Source organism: Punica granatum, chromosome 1 (genome assembly GCF_007655135.1).
Source record: "Punica granatum isolate Tunisia-2019 chromosome 1, ASM765513v2, whole genome shotgun sequence".
NCBI lineage: Eukaryota > Viridiplantae > Streptophyta > Magnoliopsida > Myrtales > Lythraceae > Punica > Punica granatum.
The window spans coordinates 18,061,494-18,073,530 of record NC_045127.1 but is presented as its reverse complement, the minus strand read 5'-3'; positions in this window follow the sequence as shown (position 1 = coordinate 18,073,530).

Here is a 12,037-nt window from a genome sequence, read left to right as displayed (position 1 = left end):
GCCAACAGTTCTACCCTGAGTATGCGGAAGATGAAGCTCGTGCCAAGCTTCGACGCTTGGAGCACAAGGGTGAACTTTGGGAGTATGTGCTTCAGTTCACGAAACTCATGCTTTAGATTCCGTAGCTGACCGACAAAGAAGCCTTCTTCCAATACATTGATGGGTTGAAACCATGCACTAAGCAAGAGCTGCAGCACCATGGCGTGCAGGATCTGCACAAGGCTATGTCGATGGCGGAGTCGCTAGTGAAATTCCGCTCGTCAAACAAGTCCTACTCGAAGGAGAAAGGCAAGCCCAAAGGTGGGGGAGATAAAGAGAAGTCCCACCAATCCGATGGCGGCAAGTCGGCCAAGCCAATTTTCAAGGACAAGGTAGGGTCAAGCAAGCCAAAGGGGAAGGATGAGCGGGTACTCAAGTGTTTCTTATGCGATGGTCCGCACATGGCTCGAGAATGCCCTACCAAAGCCAAGCTCGCGGCGTTGGTGAAAGCCGACGAGGATAAGGAAGAGGAGACGCGGTTGGGCTCGTTGCGTATCCTTAGCTCCATTACGACCAGGAAGGCCAATCGGTCTAAAGGGCTCATATTCGCGGATGTTGAGATTGCCAGGAAAGCATTTAGTGCTCTCGTTGACACAGGAGCCTCCAACCTCTTTATATCCGAAGAAGGTGCAAAGAAGCTGGGACTTCACGTTGAAAGGACAGGGGGCGGCTCAAGATGGTGAATATCGAGGGAGTCCCGACATGCGGTGTTGCTAAGAACGTGGATATCCGGATCGGACAGTGGAGCGAAAAGGAAACTATCGAGGTAATCCCTCTTGATGACTACGACTTTGTTATTGGGATGAATTTCCTCGACAAGATCAATGCACTACTCGTCCCATTCGCGAATTGCATCTGTGTGTTGGATGCTAAGTGCCAATGCATGGTGCTGGTCAAGCAGTCAATGGGAAATGGGCAAAAGACCTTGTCGGCCATGCACCTGAAGCGAGGGATCCAGAAAGGAGAAGTCACATACCTTGCGGCCTTGAAGGTAGATGAGGATGCAGGCTCAGGAGATGACGTACCAGCGAAGGTCGCCTAAGTCCTCGATTCCTTCAAGGATGTGATGCTGGCGGAACTTCCGAAAAAACTTCCACCTAAGAGAGAGATGGATCACCGGATCGAGTTGGTGCCCGATGCTAAGCTACCCGCCATGACTCCTTATCGGATGGCGCCACCAAAGTTGGCGGAATTAAGGAAGCAGCTCAAGGAGTTGTTTGATGCTGGCTATGTCCGACCTTCGAAGGCCCCGTTCGGTGTCCCGGTGCTCTTCCAAAAGAAGCACGACAAATCGTTGCGGATGTGTATAGACTACCGGGCACTGATCAAGCTAACGGTCAAGAACAAGTACCATATTCCGTTGATTGCGGATCTCTTCGATCAGCTTGGGGAAGCTTAGTAGTTCTCTAAGTTGGACCTACGGCTGGGGTACTACCAAGTGCGGATCGCGAAAGGGGACGAGCCTAAGACCGCATGCGTAATGCGATACGGTTCCTACGAGTTCCTCGTCATGCCCTACGGGTTGACTAATGCACCAGCCACTTTTTGCAACCTCATGAATAAGGTACTCCACCCGTTCGTTGATCGATTTGTGGTGGTTTATCTTGATGATATCGTTGTGATGGTCACTCGAGGACCACGTCGAGCACTTGAGACAGGTGTTCGAGGTGCTACGGGAGAACTCCTTGTACGTAAAGAGAGAGAAGTGTGCATTCGCTAAGAGGGAAGTCCATTTCCACGGCCACATCGTTGGTGGAGGTAGGGTCCAAATGGATCCATCGAAGGTGGCCTTGATCATGGAGTGGGAATCGCCAACCAAGGTTGTCAGCACCCCATTTTGGTTCACCGGCTACAGCAAAGTCTTGAACCAATTAGGCCATAATATGAGCTCTAGCAGAAAATAATCAGACAAAGTCAGTTCACTATTCAAGGTAAGATCGATAGGGCCGACCAGGTGACTCAAGAAATATAATGACAAAGGAAGGTTTCAAGGCCTCCCAAAAGGTTTACGAAAGGATGACAGATCTTGCTTAGACAAGCAGTACAACACATAAACATGCAACACAGGCAATTGAATTAATTAGTGTTGCTCCGGTCACTCGAACTGAGCAAAACTGGCTCCCAAACTCCCAGTGCATCAAGTCATGATAAACTAATATCAAGCTTGTCAGGATCGCCCTTCTGCACATATTAACAGTACCTTGTCCTTTGTGTTACGAAATTTGAATGTGCAATTGATTGAGATCCAGACTCCTCCAACATCCCTTGAATCCATGCGAGACGGCTACTTTTCCATTTTTATTTATTTGCAAACCAACTCCATTCTCTTTCTTTATTTGCAATGTAGCCTTTTTTATTATTTTGCAAACTAGCACGTTACTTTTATTTATTTACAAAACTAGCACCACCTTTTCATTATTCACAAATTGGCCCCAATCTTTTGTTTTTCATAAAACTAGCCCCATTTTTTTATTTCATTTGTAAAATTAGTCTCATTCTTTCCTAATCTAGCACATTCCATCCATATTTCTCTTAAACTCACATCTAAGTCTTTTCTTTCCTATTTTATTCTACATTTGACCATTTTTTCTTCATTTATTCCCCATTAACTTTTCTTCCATTTTTAATCTCATTCTTCCATTCTTGAACTCCACTTCTAACTCTACTTTTTCCTTTTTCAACTTCGCCATTTTCCTTCTTGTTTCGTTCCCTCTCTGTGGTCGAAATCCCTCTCCTCCCTAATCGGTTTTCATTAGCTTTCAATCCCATTCAATACTTGCCCATCTAAAAATCCTTCCAAGCTTGCTCTTTCATTAATATCATCACAATGATTTCAGCAAGGGGAGAGGATAAATTCGGCCAGCATTGGAGGAAAAGAGGGGCAGCTACTGAAAGAAAAAAGAAAGGAAGAAAGAGTACATTTAACGACTTTCCCGTCTCGCGACAACTTTCCAGTCTTGCACTTCCCTTCCAAGTTTACATTCCCCCATTCATTACATAGCAGAAAACACACTCAAAGAATGCCAAAATTCGTCCAAATTCAGTTGTGCAGAAGAAAGAAAGAAAAAAAGCTCATAAACAGCTTTCCCGTCTTGCACCGCTTTCCGATCTTGGACCACTTTCCGTATTGCCACTCCCCCTCATTCATTACACTTCCATTCAGCAGAAAATAGGGGAGAGGAGGGAAAATTCGGCCAGGTACACTGCAAAAAAAGAAGGAAAAAGAGTTCATAAAAACCGGTTTCTCTTTTTGCTCAATCTTCCTATCTAAACCCTTCATTCCTTTCTTACCAGAAATCTCATTCATTCCTCATTAATGCTACAAGCTATCAGCAGATTTCAATTAGCATTTCCAAGGGAAGATAAGGCTAGGTTCATAGGGAGAGGAGAAAGGAAATTCATTAAACCGTTTTCTTGATTTTGGGCAACATTCCTATCTAGACCTTTCTTCCCTTTTTGCCTCTCTCCCTCATTCATTACACATTCATTATTCAGAAAAAAATATTCAAGAGAGGACCAAGAATTTGGCCAAATGCAGCTGCAGAGGAGAAAAAGGAAGTTTATTAACGGTTTTCCCGTTTTAGCGCAATTTTTCGATCTTGCACCATCCTTTCCTTCTTACCTCTCTCCCTCATTCATTATTCATGGATTTTCAGAACATTCAGCAACTTTCGGAAGGGAGAGTGAGCAGAGAACAAGGTGATCGCGTGCCGAGAGCCGATCAACAACGCACAACCTCCATTTCCCTCTTTCCTTCTCCCCGGGGTTATCACAGTTTTTACCGGTTTTCTTTTGTCATTTTCGGGTGTGTTCAGGCCCTTGCACGCCCAAAGCTTGTCACGACCACCTTAAGCAGTCCCTTGGGAGTTGAGAGGGCCCGTGCCTACACCATGCAACCACCTCGAACCATCCGAGCCATCACTTTTCTTCCCGAGAGCCGCTGCTGTTTTTCTGGACAGCTTTTGTGCAACCGAGTCTTCTGACTCTCTTGCCACTTCTCCGACCCTTTCCTCACATTCCAAGGCTAGGTATAACTTCTCTACAACTTAGAGAAGTAGGTCTCTTAGTTATCTAGGCTTATGGGGGTGATAAGGCGGACCCGATTTGACTTAACTTCCATGTTCTAAGTTTATTTATTTTATTTATTTTATTTTGTTTTGTATGTAAATATCAACTTATTGTATGTGTGTTTACTGCTGCTGGAGTGTTGGACGGGTGTCAAGGACTCATTTCACATGCTTTTCCTTAGATCCCGGGTTTGGCCCTTGAGCAATTTCGTGAACCATCCGACTTCAAAATGAGCTGAATTTTTACCACAAGTTCTTGATGTTATTTTAAGTCCTCACAAAAAATTTCAGATTTCTCTGGGCACTGGATTTCCAGATAAAAAATGTTTACTCGTCATTTTGGTGTTTTCGGTCTGATTTTGATAGGTATCGTGAACCATCCGACATCAAAATGAGATGAAATTTTTACCACAGGTTCCTGCTGTTATTCTAAGTCCCCACAAAAAATTTCAGATTTTTCTGGGCACTGGATCTCTAGATAAAAAATGTTTATCCGTCATTTCGGTGTTTTCGGTCTGATTTTGATAGGTCTCGTGAACCATCCGACATCAAAATGAGCTGAAATTTTAACCATAGATTTTTGATGTTATTTTAAGTCCCAAAAAAAGATTTCAGATTTTCTGGGCACTGGATATCCAGATAAAAAATGTTTACCCGTCATTTCGGTATTTTCAGTCTGATTTTGATAGGTCTCGTGAACCATCCGACTTCAAAATGAGCTGAAATTTTTACCACCGGTTCTTGATATTATTTTAAAGTCCTACAAAAAATTTCATATTTTTTTGGGCCCTGTAACTCCGAATAAAAATTATTTACCAAACTTTCTATCTATTTGATAGATCGGATTACACTGATTTTTGGGTCCAATGCAGCCCTCTCCAAACTGAATCTAGATCCAAAATAGACCCCTTGACCCCGATTCAACTCTGTTTTTGTGTTTATTGCGTTTACTATTTACCTCGTTTTCTGTGCCGATGTCGTTTTATCGATTCCTTTAAATATCGTGTTTGCATTTGTATTGTGTGTTTGTGTGCGTCTCCAAGAACATGGCAGCATCAGCTTTGTAAAATGTGCGTTATTATCGTGTTTGATGTCTTGCAAGAAACGGTCAAAACCGATATGGGAAACCATCCGTGACCTAAGCCGGGTCAAGGAGGTTTTTAGCTTTCTCCTTGGAGGGTGGCCGAATGTCCCTTGACCTCCCTTGGGTCGAGGATGCCCTCCCCAATTACTTTAAAACTGATTATTGGAATTGATTGCAATTACATTTTTTCGTTTAATCATTACTTTCGCGTTAGTTTGTATGTTAGGCGCGTTAATTTCGAACAACCATCTCATTAATCCATAACAATTGAGGTTCAAGATCTTAATCACTAAACCACTCCACAAACGGGAAATGGGACATATCATTTGGTTAATTAAATTATTCGGCTTAAATAATATTGTATGAACCGGCTATCAATTTATAAACGTGTCAACGAATCATGAATCGGCGGAAATGCCTTTTTAACATTCACAATTTCAAAATGCCAGGACGCGTAACATGAATAGAGTCGATGTCTAGGGTGGATTTGTGCACTTTGACTCAAGTTCGGGCCCGATTTGAGGCGGCTCAAGTCGAAGCACACAAGTCTCCTTTAGACCTCTTCGTCTCACACGATCTCAACTTTTCACTAACTCTTACACATTTCGCAAACCAAAGGGCATAACTATTGTTTCGTGATTCGCCAACATTCTAGGCGTTAAGGAGATCGAAACACCTTGACCTATGGGTAGGAGAAGACAGTCCGTTCGGGTGCAAGTCTTATTTGCATGGCCCGTTTCATCCACTTTCGGTGTTTCTATCATCTTACCGTAGATTCGATAGTTAGCGTTGTTATTTCTGTCATAAAACGTGTAAAACCGGACTAATCATTCGCTGGGCTTATATAAACATTAGATAATGGTTAAGCGGAACTTTAGGTTCCAAATCTAGAGTCAAACACGAGTTTGGCGTGTTCAGTGAAATCTCAGTGTCATTTGCAGAGTAAAGTCTTAAAACAAACTCACGCACATAGTTGACTTAAGAATTGCATTCTAGCACATTCATCTACTTGCCTAGGGTAGGGAGATTGTTTGCCATGTAACCCCGGTTAATAACTAACTAAGTCACGTAAATTCGGTCTAATATACAATTTGTCTGCACTTGTTTGTTTATCCGTTATTTGTCTGTTTTTATCTGTTTATATCAGTTTTTATCAGTTTTCTTATGTTTTCCACTTTTATTTGTTGATTTGTTGCGGTTCGGGTCCCTTAGGATACGATTTACACAGGTCCAACGCCCCTAACCGTCGATCACGGGGTCCAATGCCCCCATACATCGAGTGCGCATCTTAATTTAATTTTCTGTATTTTCCAAACCACACAGTGAGCACGAGTAGAATAATGACCGAACGTGAACCGATGGGGATTCAGTCGTTATAATTATTATTTTTATTTATTTGAGAGAACAATGTAAGGGTTTATGTTGTACATTCATTTATGTAAAAATCCCGGTCGGAAAGTGGACGATCGGAGTGTTTCCTCGAATTACGGTGTCAAAACGGGCGAGTCAAGTGCAATCCTAAATCATGCAGTAAATAAATAAAATGGCAAGCCTAGCAAACTAGAGTACCGAAAAGGCGTGTGGGATATAGACCCACACGTAATAGAACTCCCGAATTCGGAATTTTTGATTTCGTACAGACCATTGCCTTAGTATACTAGGTGTATCCCACACCCTTAGACCCGGGCAACTCACCGGCCCTCGAATTTCGGGTCGTAAACTAGTAGTGGCGACTCCTTCTCACGTGCATCCGTCGCGCGTCCCCGGGAAGGTGGACACTCCCAAGCCGCGTTGCATAGGCGCGCGCATGCGTGCCCCGACGAGACGAAATTCGGGTGCGCATAAAGGTGACGGAGTTGTGCTCGTTCCTTGGTCTCGCCAACTATTGTCGACGGTTCATCAAGGGCTACTCAAGCATCACCGTTCCGCTCACAGACCTCTTGAAGAAGGCCCGAGCTTGGGAGTGGACGGACGAATGTCAAGTGGCTTTCGATCGTTTGAAGCGGGTTGGCACGGATTAGCCCGTTCTCGCATTGCCTTGTTATGGGAAGCCGTTCTAGGTGGAGACGAATGCCTTGGACTTCGCTATCGGCGGGGTGCTGATGCAAGATGGCCACCCCATCGCGTTTGAGTCCCGGAAGCTTAGTGATGTTGAGCGGCGGTATACGGTCCAAGAGAAGGAAATAACGGTGGTGGTGCATTGTCTCCAGACTTGGAGGCACTATCTCTTGGGCTCAAAGTTCATTGTGAGGATGGACAATATTGCCACGAGTTACTTCCAGACGCCAAAAGAAGTTATCCCCGAAGCAAGCTCGTTGGCAAGATTTCCTAGCCGAGTTCGATTTCATGATGGAGTATAAGCCAGGGAAGACCAATGCCGTGGCTGATGCGCTGAGTCGACGAGTGGAACTCGCTGCGATCAGCCGACTTGAGAGTCCATTGTTGGGTCGGATCAAGGAATGGCTGCAGCACGACGCTAAAGCCTGCATTCTCTTGGAGCTCGCTCGCGAAGGGAAGTCACGAAAATTTTGGTGCGAGGACGACCTTGTTTACACCAAGGGTCGTCGAGTCTACGTACCAATCTATGACAACCTCTGGCGAGAGATTCTACGGGAGTGCCATGACTCTAACTGGACTGGTCACCTGGGGATTCACCACACATTGGTACTCGTCGAAGAGCGGTACTATTGGCCCCAACTGCGGGATGATGTGGAGACTTTCGTGAAGACTTGTCTTGTGTGCCAGCAGGACAAGACAGAGCAGAAGTCGTCCGCAGGACTCCTCGAGCCTCTCCCCATTCCAGAGTGTCCTTGGGAGAGTGTTTCGATGGATTTCAAAGTCAACCTTCCGAAGTCGGAGGGATGTCAGACGTTGATGGTCGTGGTTGATCGATTCTCGAAGTATGTGACGTTCATCCTGGCCAAGAAGGATTGCCCAACAGAAGAGGCAGCCCGACTCTTCATGAAGCACGTGGTCAAGTATTGGAGCGTGCCGACCACGACAGTGAGTGATCGCGATCCTCGATTCACGGGGCGATTCTGGACTGAGCTCTTCAAGCTTTTGGGCACAAGCTTGAACTTATCTACAAGTCTCCATCCTCAAACCGACAGCCAAAAGGAGAGGGTGAATGCACTCTTGGAGTTGTACCTACGGCACTATGTGAGCACAACGCTGGATTAGGCGACGATGATCGATGCAACCCAATTCTCCTATAACTTACAAATGAGCAAGTCCACTAGTAAAAGTCCCTTCAAGATTGTGACGGGCCAGCAGCTATCAACCACAAGTATGGTGGCATCGGACTACAAGGGGAATAGCCCAGCGGCGGACAAGCTCGCCAAGAGTTGGCAAGAAGAGGCGAACTTGGCACGGTCTTGCCTCAACAGGGCGACGAAGCGAATGAAGAAGTGGGCCGATAAGAAGCATCGCCACGTCGAGTACAATGTGGGCGACCTTGTGTTGGTGAAGCTACACAACATCCTCCGACACAAGGACGTGCACAAGGGTCTTACACGGAGATATGAGGGCCCATTCCAAGTCCTCTAGCGCGTAGGTAGCGTGGCGTACAAGGTGGAACTCCCTAAGAAGCTAAACCTCTACCCGGTATTCCACGTGAGTATGCTGAAGCCATTCTAGGAGGACAAGGAAGATTCGAGCAGGGCCGAGTCCCCACGTGCACCAATTGGGGCTAAAGTGGCATACGATCGGGATGTCGAGCAAATCTTGGCTGATCGGGTCGTGAGGAAATGTTGGTACAAGCCGAAGCGTGAGTACCTCATCAAATGGAAGGGGTTGCTTGAGAATGAGGCAAGTTGGGAACCCGCCGAATACTTGTGGCAGTTCACAAAGCAAATCGAGGCTTTTTACGCAGAGGATGCGACAAGGGCGTCGTCAGAATAGGTGTGGGAGAATGTTACGGATAGACCTTCCTAACCTCGAAGATGATCGAGAGAGCCCGAAGTTGCTGAAGTTTGCTAGGGAATGCGTGCGATGGAGTCTTCTAGAGAGCCTCGGTCCCCGAACCTTCTAGAAGTCTCCCGAGTCTTCTGTAATTAATATCAGTAGTTGGGATAATTGCATTTATATCAGTAGATGGTAGAAGTAGTTGGATGTACATTAAATACCGAGTGTCTATATAAGGGTCTCACCTTCTCATTTGTACACACACTTGAAAGAGTAATACAAGTATCATTCTTCAGAGCTTCTCTTTTTAGTTTCTCTCTCTAGAAGTTCTGTGAAGGGAAATGTTGCCTAGAATAGCAATTCTAGGACCGCACGGATAGGGAGCGCTAGATAAAATAGCAAGCCCGTCACACATGCATTGTACTTCATGTTATTATATATATACTAAATATAGCTATGCATGCACAAAGGAAATATGTAGCGCATTATAAGTAAAGCACAAAACGAGGTGATTAAATGGAATCAATTAATCAGCTAGAAACTTATAAGATCATGCACGAGTATGCTCTTATGAAATTACCGATGAAAAGATCGATCATGCAAGCTAATTAAGATCATCAACTCGAATAATTTAAAGACTGTTAACCATAACCTTGCTTCACGTACCCAATAATAATGATCACTTTAAACTCTTTGAGTCGATCAGGTCTTTGAGACTGAGAGAATCAACAAGGTCTTTAAGTCAAGAGAGAGGATTTCCTTAAAATCTTCACTCAAAAGCGTGGAAAAATGTGAACCAAGGTTGATTAAAGTGTAATTAACTCCTTGCTCTTTTTATACGGAAATAATTAGCTGAACAGTTTACATTCTGTTGGCATTGCCTATGTCCAAATTCATGGCCTACTTGGGCCTAAAGTCAAGACCGGCTCAATGAGTTATGAGATTTGCGGATGGGCTCGAGCCCATCCAAAATGTTGACTTTTCTCAGTCAGCAGACCGGTCTAACAAAGACTAAGTAATTTAAGCAAAATTTACAATTATTTTTATCATCTAATAAATACACAATTTGTATTTCAAATGCCTTAATTACATTTATTATGGCGTCTTATTGAAATAAAAAAAAGGATATATTATAGATGCTGCAACAAGGTGGTGCATGGGGTGGTTAGACCAATTCTTGCAGATAAGCCATTAACAAGACATTAACGTCAAGTATGGAACCCTTTCTAAAATGAGATAGGATACAGTTTTGGTGCATGTGAAAAAGTTGATATCGTCATTCCTCAAATAAGAATAATGACGTAACAAAACAAAACCACAATATGTAATAATGTTAAGAGCTACAGCAGCCACAACCATTTCAACAAGGGAAATTTATACTGTCATCTTAAATTTTGTAATGGACGGCATTAACCAAAATTCAATTAAATGAATACTTATTATTATATCCGAAATGACTTCAAATAAAATTCGCCTTACTGAAGTTTCCCCTTTGTAAAATCTCCCTTTGTGTTCTGACTGGACTCGTGATTTACTTCATCACATTAATTATTAAAATGATAGACGAAGTGCATATCGGACCAATTTAATAACTAAAATCTTTCAATCGCTCATTAGATAACTTCCACATCTGTCAAGTACCAAATTGATTGTAATTTACTCTAATATTTTTTGTTAAGGAAGCACATTGAACACATCCATTGGATTGTGGGGAGGGGGAGTGTGAGCGTGGACAAGACACATGGCAGCTATCGATTTGGCACTTCAAATAACTTACTTGTTAGGTCGACGAAGTAGACATGCAGAGGGGGCTCAGGCCCTCAGTCGAGCCTTGCAGGGTCGAATACAGTTCCCTTCATAGCTAGAGTCATAGCAAAGAATGCTACGTTGATTATGGGAATATTATTGCCATCGGGTGGCTTTGCGACCGGCGACACAAAAAAATGTGATGTCCAATGGAGCATTGACAATCCTAGTCACTTCCTTGAACAGAATTAACGCCCTCAACATCTACATTCCAACAATTATGATCTAGTGAAGCAATTTGCCTGCATGACACCTATATATCGAGCTATCCGATATCGTACCACAACAAAGTGCGGGTCATTATTTTAGTTTAAGGAAAAGATAGGAAGTAAAGTTGAGCACCCCTATCAAGTGGCATGTGGTATTCCTAAGAAACGATAAAATCTTATGCTTAATTAGGGATGACTGAACATGGGCAATTGTCCCACCTAAAATTTAAATTTTTTATGGAAATTTATATCTTATTATTATTAAAAAATTTTAATGAAATTACATACTCTCCCAATTGGAATATATAAATTTCTATTCGCCGTTCCAAGTACCCATTTCCTTTGATCCAAAATTAAGTCATTCTACGTGGTAATAAGGTATATTGCTGTTGACTAAAATATTGTGACACGTAGTCACGTGTTACAGGCGTGTCAGAGATTATAGATCCCAAGAGAAATAAGCGCAAAATCTAACTTCTAATAAAAAACGATCAGTTCAGGATCTTGCTATGCCAAAGGATTTAGAAATCTTATGAAAATTTAAATAGAACTCGAAAAATTAAGCAAGTGTAAGAAAGTAATATGTTATGAAACGAAATTTATTCACCAAAAACGAATATTTATAAAGAGTAATGCTTGTTGAAACATGGAAAATATGGATAGACTGCTTGTCAGGATTGAAATGAACTTAACAAATCGCTTATCGGAACACCTAATTGAATCTAAACAACTGAAAACGAAAGTGCCAAAACGAAGTAGTGCTACTAATGAGTTTAACATGAGTATGTTGTCTGATGTTTCTCGTTGGTTGAGTATTGTGTATGGAGTCATCGGCTTCATGGAGTCTCTATTTATAGAAGGAAGATCACTTGATGTGCAAGTCCAATAACCAACTTCCAGCAATCCACTAACAACGTTGCCAGTTAAAG